At 42.3% G+C, this 12,880-nt stretch overlaps 8 non-coding genes across 8 annotated transcripts; all 8 read left to right on the top strand.

Moving 5' to 3' along the window:
* Positions 1 to 182: 182 nt before the first annotated feature.
* Positions 183 to 389, top strand: LOC124729916. The gene has a single exon (XR_007007807.1). It is a non-coding gene; the product is annotated as a small nucleolar RNA U3 (small nucleolar RNA).
* Positions 390 to 1,342: 953 nt separating this feature from the next.
* On the top strand, positions 1,343 to 1,461 carry LOC124729923. Its single transcript, XR_007007813.1, has one exon. It is a non-coding gene; the product is annotated as a U5 spliceosomal RNA (small nuclear RNA).
* A 2,411-nt stretch (positions 1,462 to 3,872) lies between these two features.
* Positions 3,873 to 4,079, top strand: LOC124729904. The gene has a single exon (XR_007007796.1). It is a non-coding gene; the product is annotated as a small nucleolar RNA U3 (small nucleolar RNA).
* Positions 4,080 to 5,032: 953 nt separating this feature from the next.
* Positions 5,033 to 5,151, top strand: LOC124729922. Its single transcript, XR_007007812.1, has one exon. It is a non-coding gene; the product is annotated as a U5 spliceosomal RNA (small nuclear RNA).
* A 2,411-nt stretch (positions 5,152 to 7,562) lies between these two features.
* On the top strand, positions 7,563 to 7,769 carry LOC124729892. Its single transcript, XR_007007785.1, has one exon. It is a non-coding gene; the product is annotated as a small nucleolar RNA U3 (small nucleolar RNA).
* Positions 7,770 to 8,722: 953 nt separating this feature from the next.
* On the top strand, positions 8,723 to 8,841 carry LOC124729903. Its single transcript, XR_007007795.1, has one exon. It is a non-coding gene; the product is annotated as a U5 spliceosomal RNA (small nuclear RNA).
* A 2,410-nt stretch (positions 8,842 to 11,251) lies between these two features.
* Positions 11,252 to 11,458, top strand: LOC124729880. The gene has a single exon (XR_007007774.1). It is a non-coding gene; the product is annotated as a small nucleolar RNA U3 (small nucleolar RNA).
* Positions 11,459 to 12,411: 953 nt separating this feature from the next.
* On the top strand, positions 12,412 to 12,530 carry LOC124729902. The gene has a single exon (XR_007007794.1). It is a non-coding gene; the product is annotated as a U5 spliceosomal RNA (small nuclear RNA).
* The last annotated feature ends 350 nt before the right edge of the window (positions 12,531 to 12,880 follow it).

Here is a 12,880-nt window from a genome sequence, read left to right as displayed (position 1 = left end):
AAGAAGCACTGGTAGCGCACAAAATAGCTGAGTGAGATCATGGCGGCCAAGTAAGAGTAGAAGTTGGTTCTTTGCAGAATGTCCGAGCTTGTAAATCGCGAAATGTGAAGAGTGTGTCGTATTCTCGTAGGGCGTGTTGACGGTCTCGTGGCATAAGTAGCGAGCGGTGATAGCTTGCAAGCAAGATCATACTTCACAGGATCATTTCTGTAGTATGTCTTCAACTCTCTCTAGTTCAAAGCTGGAGTAGACGTAACCACGATGATGAGTGGTAGCACTTTCCCTGAGCGTGAGGCTTGCGATCGAGATTCATCGCATCTTGGTTGTAATCGATGATCGTTCACCACATTCTGAGGGATGTGGGAAGGGAATAGCGCTTTCCGAGTGGTGGTTTTATTATATAGATTAGAAGCGTAAGTCATACCTTTGGTATCGGGACACGCGTCGTTGCAGAAATGTCGCTGCAGGTTGTGGAAGGACTTTGATTGCCACATGTCATGAAAGCTTTGTGGAAGTTTCTCGAGTGTCACGGGGACGAGCCATTTGATTTGGCCTGCTCTAAGTGCTAGGCTTGGATGACAACGACGTACTTTTGAGTTACAAGAATGAGTGAGCAACACAAGAAGAGTGCAATTGATGACCATAAAAAGCTGACACACAACACAGTCTTGATAATCACCACTAATGCATGATGTACGAAACATTTAGGAGGAGCACGTTTGGCTAGCAAACATGAATTGAGTGATTTGCAAGGCACTGTTATCTGCAAGAAGGAATGCATGAAATTGGCAAATGAATAAGACTGGTTCAAATACTATCGACAGAAATTTTATTTCTGTTGTCAACTAGTATTAATTAGATGTGTGGGAGTAGGGGGATATTTCCCTTGCACCATACATCTACATACACGTTGCGTCTGATGTGGCCTAGATTTGCGTACAAAGAACTGTCTAGTTGTCAGTTTTTTCAGTGAACGAGTGTGGTAGGGAGGAGAGAGATTAGTGTTAGATGCAGAGCAGTGCGGGCAGTTGTGTGTCGGACGTTGTATGTCGGACGGTGAGTCGCCGACAGGAATTAGGCGTGCTGCCATCTGTCGGCAGGTGAGGTAATGAAGCAGCTTGAATGGTGACAGAAATGATGGAAATAGTTAACTAAAGAGTAATAGCGACGACATTTGGCAGACACGTGTTTCAGCGTTGACAGTTAGTTTGGGGTGTGTGCTTGCATGACAGTGGAAGTCTGTTGACGGTAGAGAAGTAGACAAGACGGAAAGAATTTTCCGCGTTCTCGTGGTGAAGTAATAGAGAAGCAGCCATAAGTATTGAAGTGAGGGCGTTGATCGGCACTCTGGTTTCCCTTCAAAACGAATAAATCTTTCGCCTTTTACTAAAGATTTCCGTGGAGGGGAACATTAAATGAGTCTACAAGGTATTTTTCGTAGTGCTCGGCTATTGCTGAGCCATCATCACAAGTGAAAACGTAATGTAAGTAGCAAGAGGTAGATTGTGTTGTGTGAATGAAGGGCGTGGAGTAGCGGATGACGTTGGTTCAGGCAGATATTTGTTTTTTTAAAATTTGAAATTGTAATAGGCCGTGTCGTAGTATAATGAAACAAGTACATTTGCCCTGAAATGGCGTGCAGTGTGTTAGACGATTGTGTAAAGAGAGAGCTACAGGACTACCTGGAAACACTTGGTGAACCCTTGCCGTACCTCAGTTCTAGATGATTTGAGAGTGTTTACTTGCACTGCAGTTGCACAACAGCATATAAACTGATATTTGGAAGTGAATGATGAATGATAGGCTTTGTAAGAAATACTGGTATGTGATTAGTAGATTATGTTTTGAAACCCAAAATTATTTTTACCACAGAAGTTTGTGATTTGTAGGTATGATGTGAGTGAGCTTTGGGCCGAAGATGGTGGTTAGTTGGGCAGGATAAGTATTTAAATGGTTTTCAATAGAGTGGATATTAGTGACACTGGCTTGTTGCCATAATGTGTTTGTTCATAACAGTGTACTCAGTTGTGTAGAAGATTTAGGTGAGAAAGAGACAGTTGTTGAATATGACATAAATAGCTAGAAATGAAGTAAGTAGCAATTTCCTGCTAGGTGTAGTTTGGGTATGGTGTGTCTCAGTGAGAGAGAAATCTTGAAATTGAAGGGTTGTTCCTAGCTACAGTCTTGGAAACTATGTATCTGCTGTTGACTCCAATGTTTTCAAGATTACTTGTGTACAAAATTGGGCAGACTTTGCAGTTTCTTCTTCAGTAAATCAGTGGAAGGTGGTGCAGATAATGGTAAAAATGTTCAGTGCCTCCTGTGAGTTGTTGATGCTGCTTGTCTTTTAAGTAAAATTGATAGGGGCTCTTGATTGACCCAGCCATACACAGAGCTGGTGCATACTTGGCTTGAGAAGACTTTGGTCAGTAAATGATGAAATACCAACACAGTGCTCACAACAAAGCTCCTTTCCCTGCATTCTAGTTTCCCTCGGGTATAGAGTGACATGATATTGGCAGAGGATGTGCAGATAATCACTTTGATCAGGCTGTTTGTTTTTTTTAATGCTCTTTTACCAGAATCCATGCATAGTGATAACTGTGTTTTCTGGTGGAACACGATGAGAACATTGTGTGAAGTGCACGGAAGTAGCTATTTGAGTATGTATGAAAATGTGAGGTAACCACTGTTACTCCTAAATTTCTGTGGAATAAAGTTTTCTGTATGTGTGTGTGTTTGAAAATCCCAGAGGTTCAAGTTGGTAGTTTATATGTTGCAAGCGAAAAAAGCTTTTTAGTAAACTGAGGCACTAGCATTAGTTTCCTGTTCACTGTGACAAGGAAGCTAGTATAAAAAGTAGTTTGTGGTTTTGCTTGCAAAGAAGTGCTCATGGGATGAAAGCACTGCTTGGGATTATTCTGAGATGATGGGGGGATTGCTAAACATGTAGCATTTTAGTAAGGAGCTTGTCGGAGTAGTTGTATAGTTGTAAAATTATTTGTTATTTTATGAGAAATTTCTTTATTCATAGCACATGGGCCATCATAGTTGAAGCATACAGATTGGCATGGCATGCGTAGGTCTGTAAAATGTCCTGACAGTGATGTTCATAGAGACTTGTTGTGTAGTTTGATTCTTCATCTGTTTAACAGTAGACATAAGAAATGTATTAGTGGAGCAAGTAGCTGTGAAATTACTGGTGTATGATTGATAGTATGGACGTGGCGCTGAATGGAAGTGTTTGTTCAGCTGTGGGTGTTTTCATAATTGCCATGTGAGGAAGAGCAATACTCGTGATAGGCGAAAAGAGATACAGAGAGAAACACATTTGTTGCGAGTATTGTATATCAGCAGCTCCAAGGGCGGGTATCAAGTAAGACGCAAAGTGAAACGAAAGAGGAAGTATGCATGAAAGAGGCCAAATATCGACAAGAGTTCGCACTGTTAGAGTGAGGTGAATGAGCTAGTGCTGTGCGAAAATTTTCGAAGAGAGAGGCGGTTTTAAAGAAAGCACAAGAGTCCTATGAATGCCCTCTTGTGTGTTTCTCTTTCAGTGGCTATTTGGCATGTCTGCTTGCGCCATAGAATGCTACTGTATGTGCCCCAGGCCGCCATCTAGCGGCCGGAGGTGCAAGCGGTGTTTACATACAGTCTCGCCTGAGGCAATGGTCTCTCATTTCGGAACGCAAGAAGCACTGGTAGCGCACAAAATAGCTGAGTGAGATCATGGCGGCCAAGTAAGAGTAGAAGTTGGTTCTTTGCAGAATGTCCGAGCTTGTAAATCGCGAAATGTGAAGAGTGTGTCGTATTCTCGTAGGGCGTGTTGACGGTCTCGTGGCATAAGTAGCGAGCGGTGATAGCTTGCAAGCAAGATCATACTTCACAGGATCATTTCTGTAGTATGTCTTCAACTCTCTCTAGTTCAAAGCTGGAGTAGACGTAACCACGATGATGAGTGGTAGCACTTTCCCTGAGCGTGAGGCTTGCGATCGAGATTCATCGCATCTTGGTTGTAATCGATGATCGTTCACCACATTCTGAGGGATGTGGGAAGGGAATAGCGCTTTCCGAGTGGTGGTTTTATTATATAGATTAGAAGCGTAAGTCATACCTTTGGTATCGGGACACGCGTCGTTGCAGAAATGTCGCTGCAGGTTGTGGAAGGACTTTGATTGCCACATGTCATGAAAGCTTTGTGGAAGTTTCTCGAGTGTCACGGGGACGAGCCATTTGATTTGGCCTGCTCTAAGTGCTAGGCTTGGATGACAACGACGTACTTTTGAGTTACAAGAATGAGTGAGCAACACAAGAAGAGTGCAATTGATGACCATAAAAAGCTGACACACAACACAGTCTTGATAATCACCACTAATGCATGATGTACGAAACATTTAGGAGGAGCACGTTTGGCTAGCAAACATGAATTGAGTGATTTGCAAGGCACTGTTATCTGCAAGAAGGAATGCATGAAATTGGCAAATGAATAAGACTGGTTCAAATACTATCGACAGAAATTTTATTTCTGTTGTCAACTAGTATTAATTAGATGTGTGGGAGTAGGGGGATATTTCCCTTGCACCATACATCTACATACACGTTGCGTCTGATGTGGCCTAGATTTGCGTACAAAGAACTGTCTAGTTGTCAGTTTTTTCAGTGAACGAGTGTGGTAGGGAGGAGAGAGATTAGTGTTAGATGCAGAGCAGTGCGGGCAGTTGTGTGTCGGACGTTGTATGTCGGACGGTGAGTCGCCGACAGGAATTAGGCGTGCTGCCATCTGTCGGCAGGTGAGGTAATGAAGCAGCTTGAATGGTGACAGAAATGATGGAAATAGTTAACTAAAGAGTAATAGCGACGACATTTGGCAGACACGTGTTTCAGCGTTGACAGTTAGTTTGGGGTGTGTGCTTGCATGACAGTGGAAGTCTGTTGACGGTAGAGAAGTAGACAAGACGGAAAGAATTTTCCGCGTTCTCGCGGAGAAGTAATAGAGAAGCAGCCATAAGTATTGAAGTGAGGGCGTTGATCGGCACTCTGGTTTCCCTTCAAAACGAATAAATCTTTCGCCTTTTACTAAAGATTTCCGTGGAGGGGAACATTAAATGAGTCTACAAGGTATTTTTCGTAGTGCTCGGCTATTGCTGAGCCATCATCACAAGTGTAAACGTAATGTAAGTAGCAAGAGGTAGATTGTGTTGTGTGAATGAAGGGCGTGGAGTAGCGGATGACGTTGGTTCAGGCAGATATTTGTTTTTTTAAAATTTGAAATTGTAATAGGCCGTGTTGTAGTATAATGAAACAAGTACATTTGCCCTGAAATGGCGTGCAGTGTGTTAGACGATTGTGTAAAGAGAGAGCTACAGGACTACCTGGAAACACTTGGTGAACCCTTGCCGTACCTCAGTTCTAGATGATTTGAGAGTGTTTACTTGCACTGCAGTTGCACAACAGCATATAAACTGATATTTGGAAGTGAATGATGAATGATAGGCTTTGTAAGAAATACTGGTATGTGATTAGTAGATTATGTTTTGAAACCCAAAATTATTTTTACCACAGAAGTTTGTGATTTGTAGGTATGATGTGAGTGAGCTTTGGGCCGAAGATGGTGGTTAGTTGGGCAGGATAAGTATTTAAATGGTTTTCAATAGAGTGGATATTAGTGACACTGGCTTGTTGCCATAATGTGTTTGTTCATAACAGTGTACTCAGTTGTGTAGAAGATTTAGGTGAGAAAGAGACAGTTGTTGAATATGACATAAATAGCTAGAAATGAAGTAAGTAGCAATTTCCTGCTAGGTGTAGTTTGGGTATGGTGTGTCTCAGTGAGAGAGAAATCTTGAAATTGAAGGGTTGTTCCTAGCTACAGTCTTGGAAACTATGTATCTGCTGTTGACTCCAATGTTTTCAAGATTATTTGTGTACAAAATTGGGCAGACTTTGCAGTTTCTTCTTCAGTAAATCAGTGGAAGGTGGTGCAGATAATGGTAAAAATGTTCAGTGCCTCCTGTGAGTTGTTGATGCTGCTTGTCTTTTAAGTAAAATTGATAGGGGCTCTTGATTGACCCAGCCATACACAGAGCTGGTGCATACTTGGCTTGAGAAGACTTTGGTCAGTAAATGATGAAATACCAACACAGTGCTCACAACAAAGCTCCTTTCCCTGCATTCTAGTTTCCCTCGGGTATAGAGTGACATGATATTGGCAGAGGATGTGCAGATAATCACTTTGATCAGGCTGTTTGTTTTTTTAATGCTCTTTTACCAGAATCCATGCATAGTGATAACTGTGTTCTCTGGTGGAACACGATGAGAACATTGTGTGAAGTGCACGGAAGTAGCTATTTGAGTATGTATGAAAATGTGAGGTAACCACTGTTACTCCTAAATTTCTGTGGAATAAAGTTTTCTGTATGTGTGTGTGTTTGAAAATCCCAGAGGTTCAAGTTGGTAGTTTATATGTTGCAAGCGAAAAAAGCTTTTTAGTAAACTGAGGCACTAGCATTAGTTTCCTGTTCACTGTGACAAGGAAGCTAGTATAAAAAGTAGTTTGTGGTTTTGCTTGCAAAGAAGTGCTCATGGGATGAAAGCACTGCTTGGGATTATTCTGAGATGATGGGGGGGATTGCTAAACATGTAGCATTTTAGTAAGGAGCTTGTCGGAGTAGTTGTATAGTTGTAAAATTATTTGTTATTTTATGAGAAATTTCTTTATTCATAGCACATGGGCCATCATAGTTGAAGCATACAGATTGGCATGGCATGCGTAGGTCTGTAAAATGTCCTGACAGTGATGTTCATAGAGACTTGTTGTGTAGTTTGATTCTTCATCTGTTTAACAGTAGACATAAGAAATGTATTAGTGGAGCAAGTAGCTGTGAAATTACTGGTGTATGATTGATAGTATGGACGTGGCGCTGAATGGAAGTGTTTGTTCAGCTGTGGGTGTTTTCATAATTGCCATGTGAGGAAGAGCAATACTCGTGATAGGCGAAAAGAGATACAGAGAGAAACACATTTGTTGCGAGTATTGTATATCAGCAGCTCCAAGGGCGGGTATCAAGTAAGACGCAAAGTGAAACGAAAGAGGAAGTATGCATGAAAGAGGCCAAATATCGACAAGAGTTCGCACTGTTAGAGTGAGGTGAATGAGCTAGTGCTGTGCGAAAATTTTCGAAGAGAGAGGCGGTTTTAAAGAAAGCACAAGAGTCCTATGAATGCCCTCTTGTGTGTTTCTCTTTCAGTGGCTATTTGGCATGTCTGCTTGCGCCATAGAATGCTACTGTATGTGCCCCAGGCCGCCATCTAGCGGCCGGAGGTGCAAGCGGTGTTTACATACAGTCTCGCCTGAGGCAATGGTCTCTCATTTCGGAACGCAAGAAGCACTGGTAGCGCACAAAATAGCTGAGTGAGATCATGGCGGCCAAGTAAGAGTAGAAGTTGGTTCTTTGCAGAATGTCCGAGCTTGTAAATCGCGAAATGTGAAGAGTGTGTCGTATTCTCGTAGGGCGTGTTGACGGTCTCGTGGCATAAGTAGCGAGCGGTGATAGCTTGCAAGCAAGATCATACTTCACAGGATCATTTCTGTAGTATGTCTTCAACTCTCTCTAGTTCAAAGCTGGAGTAGACGTAACCACGATGATGAGTGGTAGCACTTTCCCTGAGCGTGAGGCTTGCGATCGAGATTCATCGCATCTTGGTTGTAATCGATGATCGTTCACCACATTCTGAGGGATGTGGGAAGGGAATAGCGCTTTCCGAGTGGTGGTTTTATTATATAGATTAGAAGCGTAAGTCATACCTTTGGTATCGGGACACGCGTCGTTGCAGAAATGTCGCTGCAGGTTGTGGAAGGACTTTGATTGCCACATGTCATGAAAGCTTTGTGGAAGTTTCTCGAGTGTCACGGGGACGAGCCATTTGATTTGGCCTGCTCTAAGTGCTAGGCTTGGATGACAACGACGTACTTTTGAGTTACAAGAATGAGTGAGCAACACAAGAAGAGTGCAATTGATGACCATAAAAAGCTGACACACAACACAGTCTTGATAATCACCACTAATGCATGATGTACGAAACATTTAGGAGGAGCACGTTTGGCTAGCAAACATGAATTGAGTGATTTGCAAGGCACTGTTATCTGCAAGAAGGAATGCATGAAATTGGCAAATGAATAAGACTGGTTCAAATACTATCGACAGAAATTTTATTTCTGTTGTCAACTAGTATTAATTAGATGTGTGGGAGTAGGGGGATATTTCCCTTGCACCATACATCTACATACACGTTGCGTCTGATGTGGCCTAGATTTGCGTACAAAGAACTGTCTAGTTGTCAGTTTTTTCAGTGAACGAGTGTGGTAGGGAGGAGAGAGATTAGTGTTAGATGCAGAGCAGTGCGGGCAGTTGTGTGTCGGACGTTGTATGTCGGACGGTGAGTCGCCGACAGGAATTAGGCGTGCTGCCATCTGTCGGCAGGTGAGGTAATGAAGCAGCTTGAATGGTGACAGAAATGATGGAAATAGTTAACTAAAGAGTAATAGCGACGACATTTGGCAGACACGTGTTTCAGCGTTGACAGTTAGTTTGGGGTGTGTGCTTGCATGACAGTGGAAGTCTGTTGACGGTAGAGAAGTAGACAAGACGGAAAGAATTTTCCGCGTTCTCGCGGAGAAGTAATAGAGAAGCAGCCATAAGTATTGAAGTGAGGGCGTTGATCGGCACTCTGGTTTCCCTTCAAAACGAATAAATCTTTCGCCTTTTACTAAAGATTTCCGTGGAGGGGAACATTAAATGAGTCTATAAGGTATTTTTCGTAGTGCTCGGCTATTGCTGAGCCATCATCACAAGTGAAAACGTAATGTAAGTAGCAAGAGGTAGATTGTGTTGTGTGAATGAAGGGCGTGGAGTAGCGGATGACGTTGGTTCAGGCAGATATTTGTTTTTTTAAAATTTGAAATTGTAATAGGCCGTGTCGTAGTATAATGAAACAAGTACATTTGCCCTGAAATGGCGTGCAGTGTGTTAGACGATTGTGTAAAGAGAGAGCTACAGGACTACCTGGAAACACTTGGTGAACCCTTGCCGTACCTCAGTTCTAGATGATTTGAGAGTGTTTACTTGCACTGCAGTTGCACAACAGCATATAAACTGATATTTGGAAGTGAATGATGAATGATAGGCTTTGTAAGAAATACTGGTATGTGATTAGTAGATTATGTTTTGAAACCCAAAATTATTTTTACCACAGAAGTTTGTGATTTGTAGGTATGATGTGAGTGAGCTTTGGGCCGAAGATGGTGGTTAGTTGGGCAGGATAAGTATTTAAATGGTTTTCAATAGAGTGGATATTAGTGACACTGGCTTGTTGCCATAATGTGTTTGTTCATAACAGTGTACTCAGTTGTGTAGAAGATTTAGGTGAGAAAGAGACAGTTGTTGAATATGACATAAATAGCTAGAAATGAAGTAAGTAGCAATTTCCTGCTAGGTGTAGTTTGGGTATGGTGTGTCTCAGTGAGAGAGAAATCTTGAAATTGAAGGGTTGTTCCTAGCTACAGTCTTGGAAACTATGTATCTGCTGTTGACTCCAATGTTTTCAAGATTACTTGTGTACAAAATTGGGCAGACTTTGCAGTTTCTTCTTCAGTAAATCAGTGGAAGGTGGTGCAGATAATGGTAAAAATGTTCAGTGCCTCCTGTGAGTTGTTGATGCTGCTTGTCTTTTAAGTAAAATTGATAGGGGCTCTTGATTGACCCAGCCATACACAGAGCTGGTGCATACTTGGCTTGAGAAGACTTTGGTCAGTAAATGATGAAATACCAACACAGTGCTCACAACAAAGCTCCTTTCCCTGCATTCTAGTTTCCCTCGGGTATAGAGTGACATGATATTGGCAGAGGATGTGCAGATAATCACTTTGATCAGGCTGTTTGTTTTTTTAATGCTCTTTTACCAGAATCCATGCATAGTGATAACTGTGTTCTCTGGTGGAACACGATGAGAACATTGTGTGAAGTGCACGGAAGTAGCTATTTGAGTATGTATGAAAATGTGAGGTAACCACTGTTACTCCTAAATTTCTGTGGAATAAAGTTTTCTGTATGTGTGTGTGTTTGAAAATCCCAGAGGTTCAAGTTGGTAGTTTATATGTTGCAAGCGAAAAAAGCTTTTTAGTAAACTGAGGCACTAGCATTAGTTTCCTGTTCACTGTGACAAGGAAGCTAGTATAAAAAGTAGTTTGTGGTTTTGCTTGCAAAGAAGTGCTCATGGGATGAAAGCACTGCTTGGGATTATTCTGAGATGATGGGGGGATTGCTAAACATGTAGCATTTTAGTAAGGAGCTTGTCGGAGTAGTTGTATAGTTGTAAAATTATTTGTTATTTTATGAGAAATTTCTTTATTCATAGCACATGGGCCATCATAGTTGAAGCATACAGATTGGCATGGCATGCGTAGGTCTGTAAAATGTCCTGACAGTGATGTTCATAGAGACTTGTTGTGTACTTTGATTCTTCATCTGTTTAACAGTAGACATAAGAAATGTATTAGTGGAGCAAGTAGCTGTGAAATTACTGGTGTATGATTGATAGTATGGACGTGGCGCTGAATGGAAGTGTTTGTTCAGCTGTGGGTGTTTTCATAATTGCCATGTGAGGAAGAGCAATACTCGTGATAGGCGAAAAGAGATACAGAGAGAAACACATTTGTTGCGAGTATTGTATATCAGCAGCTCCAAGGGCGGGTATCAAGTAAGACGCAAAGTGAAACGAAAGAGGAAGTATGCATGAAAGAGGCCAAATATCGACAAGAGTTCGCACTGTTAGAGTGAGGTGAATGAGCTAGTGCTGTGCGAAAATTTTCGAAGAGAGAGGCGGTTTTAAAGAAAGCACAAGAGTCCTATGAATGCCCTCTTGTGTGTTTCTCTTTCAGTGGCTATTTGGCATGTCTGCTTGCGCCATAGAATGCTACTGTATGTGCCCCAGGCCGCCATCTAGCGGCCGGAGGTGCAAGCGGTGTTTACATACAGTCTCGCCTGAGGCAATGGTCTCTCATTTCGGAACGCAAGAAGCACTGGTAGCGCACAAAATAGCTGAGTGAGATCATGGCGGCCAAGTAAGAGTAGAAGTTGGTTCTTTGCAGAATGTCCGAGCTTGTAAATCGCGAAATGTGAAGAGTGTGTCGTATTCTCGTAGGGCGTGTTGACGGTCTCGTGGCATAAGTAGCGAGCGGTGATAGCTTGCAAGCAAGATCATACTTCACAGGATCATTTCTGTAGTATGTCTTCAACTCTCTCTAGTTCAAAGCTGGAGTAGACGTAACCACGATGATGAGTGGTAGCACTTTCCCTGAGCGTGAGGCTTGCGATCGAGATTCATCGCATCTTGGTTGTAATCGATGATCGTTCACCACATTCTGAGGGATGTGGGAAGGGAATAGCGCTTTCCGAGTGGTGGTTTTATTATATAGATTAGAAGCGTAAGTCATACCTTTGGTATCGGGACACGCGTCGTTGCAGAAATGTCGCTGCAGGTTGTGGAAGGACTTTGATTGCCACATGTCATGAAAGCTTTGTGGAAGTTTCTCGAGTGTCACGGGGACGAGCCATTTGATTTGGCCTGCTCCAAGTGCTAGGCTTGGATGACAACGACGTACTTTTGAGTTACAAGAATGAGTGAGCAACACAAGAAGAGTGCAATTGATGACCATAAAAAGCTGACACACAACACAGTCTTGATAATCACCACTAATGCATGATGTACGAAACATTTAGGAGGAGCACGTTTGGCTAGCAAACATGAATTGAGTGATTTGCAAGGCACTGTTATCTGCAAGAAGGAATGCATGAAATTGGCAAATGAATAAGACTGGTTCAAATACTATCGACAGAAATTTTATTTCTGTTGTCAACTAGTATTAATTAGATGTGTGGGAGTAGGGGGATATTTCCCTTGCACCATACATCTACATACACGTTGCGTCTGATGTGGCCTAGATTTGCGTACAAAGAACTGTCTAGTTGTCAGTTTTTTCAGTGAACGAGTGTGGTAGGGAGGAGAGAGATTAGTGTTAGATGCAGAGCAGTGCGGGCAGTTGTGTGTCGGACGTTGTATGTCGGACGGTGAGTCGCCGACAGGAATTAGGCGTGCTGCCATCTGTCGGCAGGTGAGGTAATGAAGCAGCTTGAATGGTGACAGAAATGATGGAAATAGTTAACTAAAGAGTAATAGCGACGACATTTGGCAGACACGTGTTTCAGCGTTGACAGTTAGTTTGGGGTGTGTGCTTGCATGACAGTGGAAGTCTGTTGACGGTAGAGAAGTAGACAAGACGGAAAGAATTTTCCGCGTTCTCGCGGAGAAGTAATAGAGAAGCAGCCATAAGTATTGAAGTGAGGGCGTTGATCGGCACTCTGGTTTCCCTTCAAAACGAATAAATCTTTCGCCTTTTACTAAAGATTTCCGTGGAGGGGAACATTAAATGAGTCTATAAGGTATTTTTCGTAGTGCTCGGCTATTGCTGAGCCATCATCACAAGTGAAAACGTAATGTAAGTAGCAAGAGGTAGATTGTGTTGTGTGAATGAAGGGCGTGGAGTAGCGGATGACGTTGGTTCAGGCAGATATTTGTTTTTTTAAAATTTGAAATTGTAATAGGCCGTGTCGTAGTATAATGAAACAAGTACATTTGCCCTGAAATGGCGTGCAGTGTGTTTAGACGATTGTGTAAAGAGAGAGCTACAGGACTACCTGGAAACACTTGGTGAACCCTTGCCGTACCTCAGTTCTAGATGATTTGAGAGTGTTTACTTGCACTGCAGTTGCACAACAGCATATAAACTGATATTTGGAAGTGAATGATGAATGATAGGCTTTGT

This window comes from Schistocerca piceifrons, unplaced genomic scaffold (assembly GCF_021461385.2).
Source record: "Schistocerca piceifrons isolate TAMUIC-IGC-003096 unplaced genomic scaffold, iqSchPice1.1 HiC_scaffold_1224, whole genome shotgun sequence".
Lineage (NCBI taxonomy): Eukaryota > Metazoa > Arthropoda > Insecta > Orthoptera > Acrididae > Schistocerca > Schistocerca piceifrons.
This window is presented reverse-complemented; position numbering and strand designations above follow the sequence as displayed.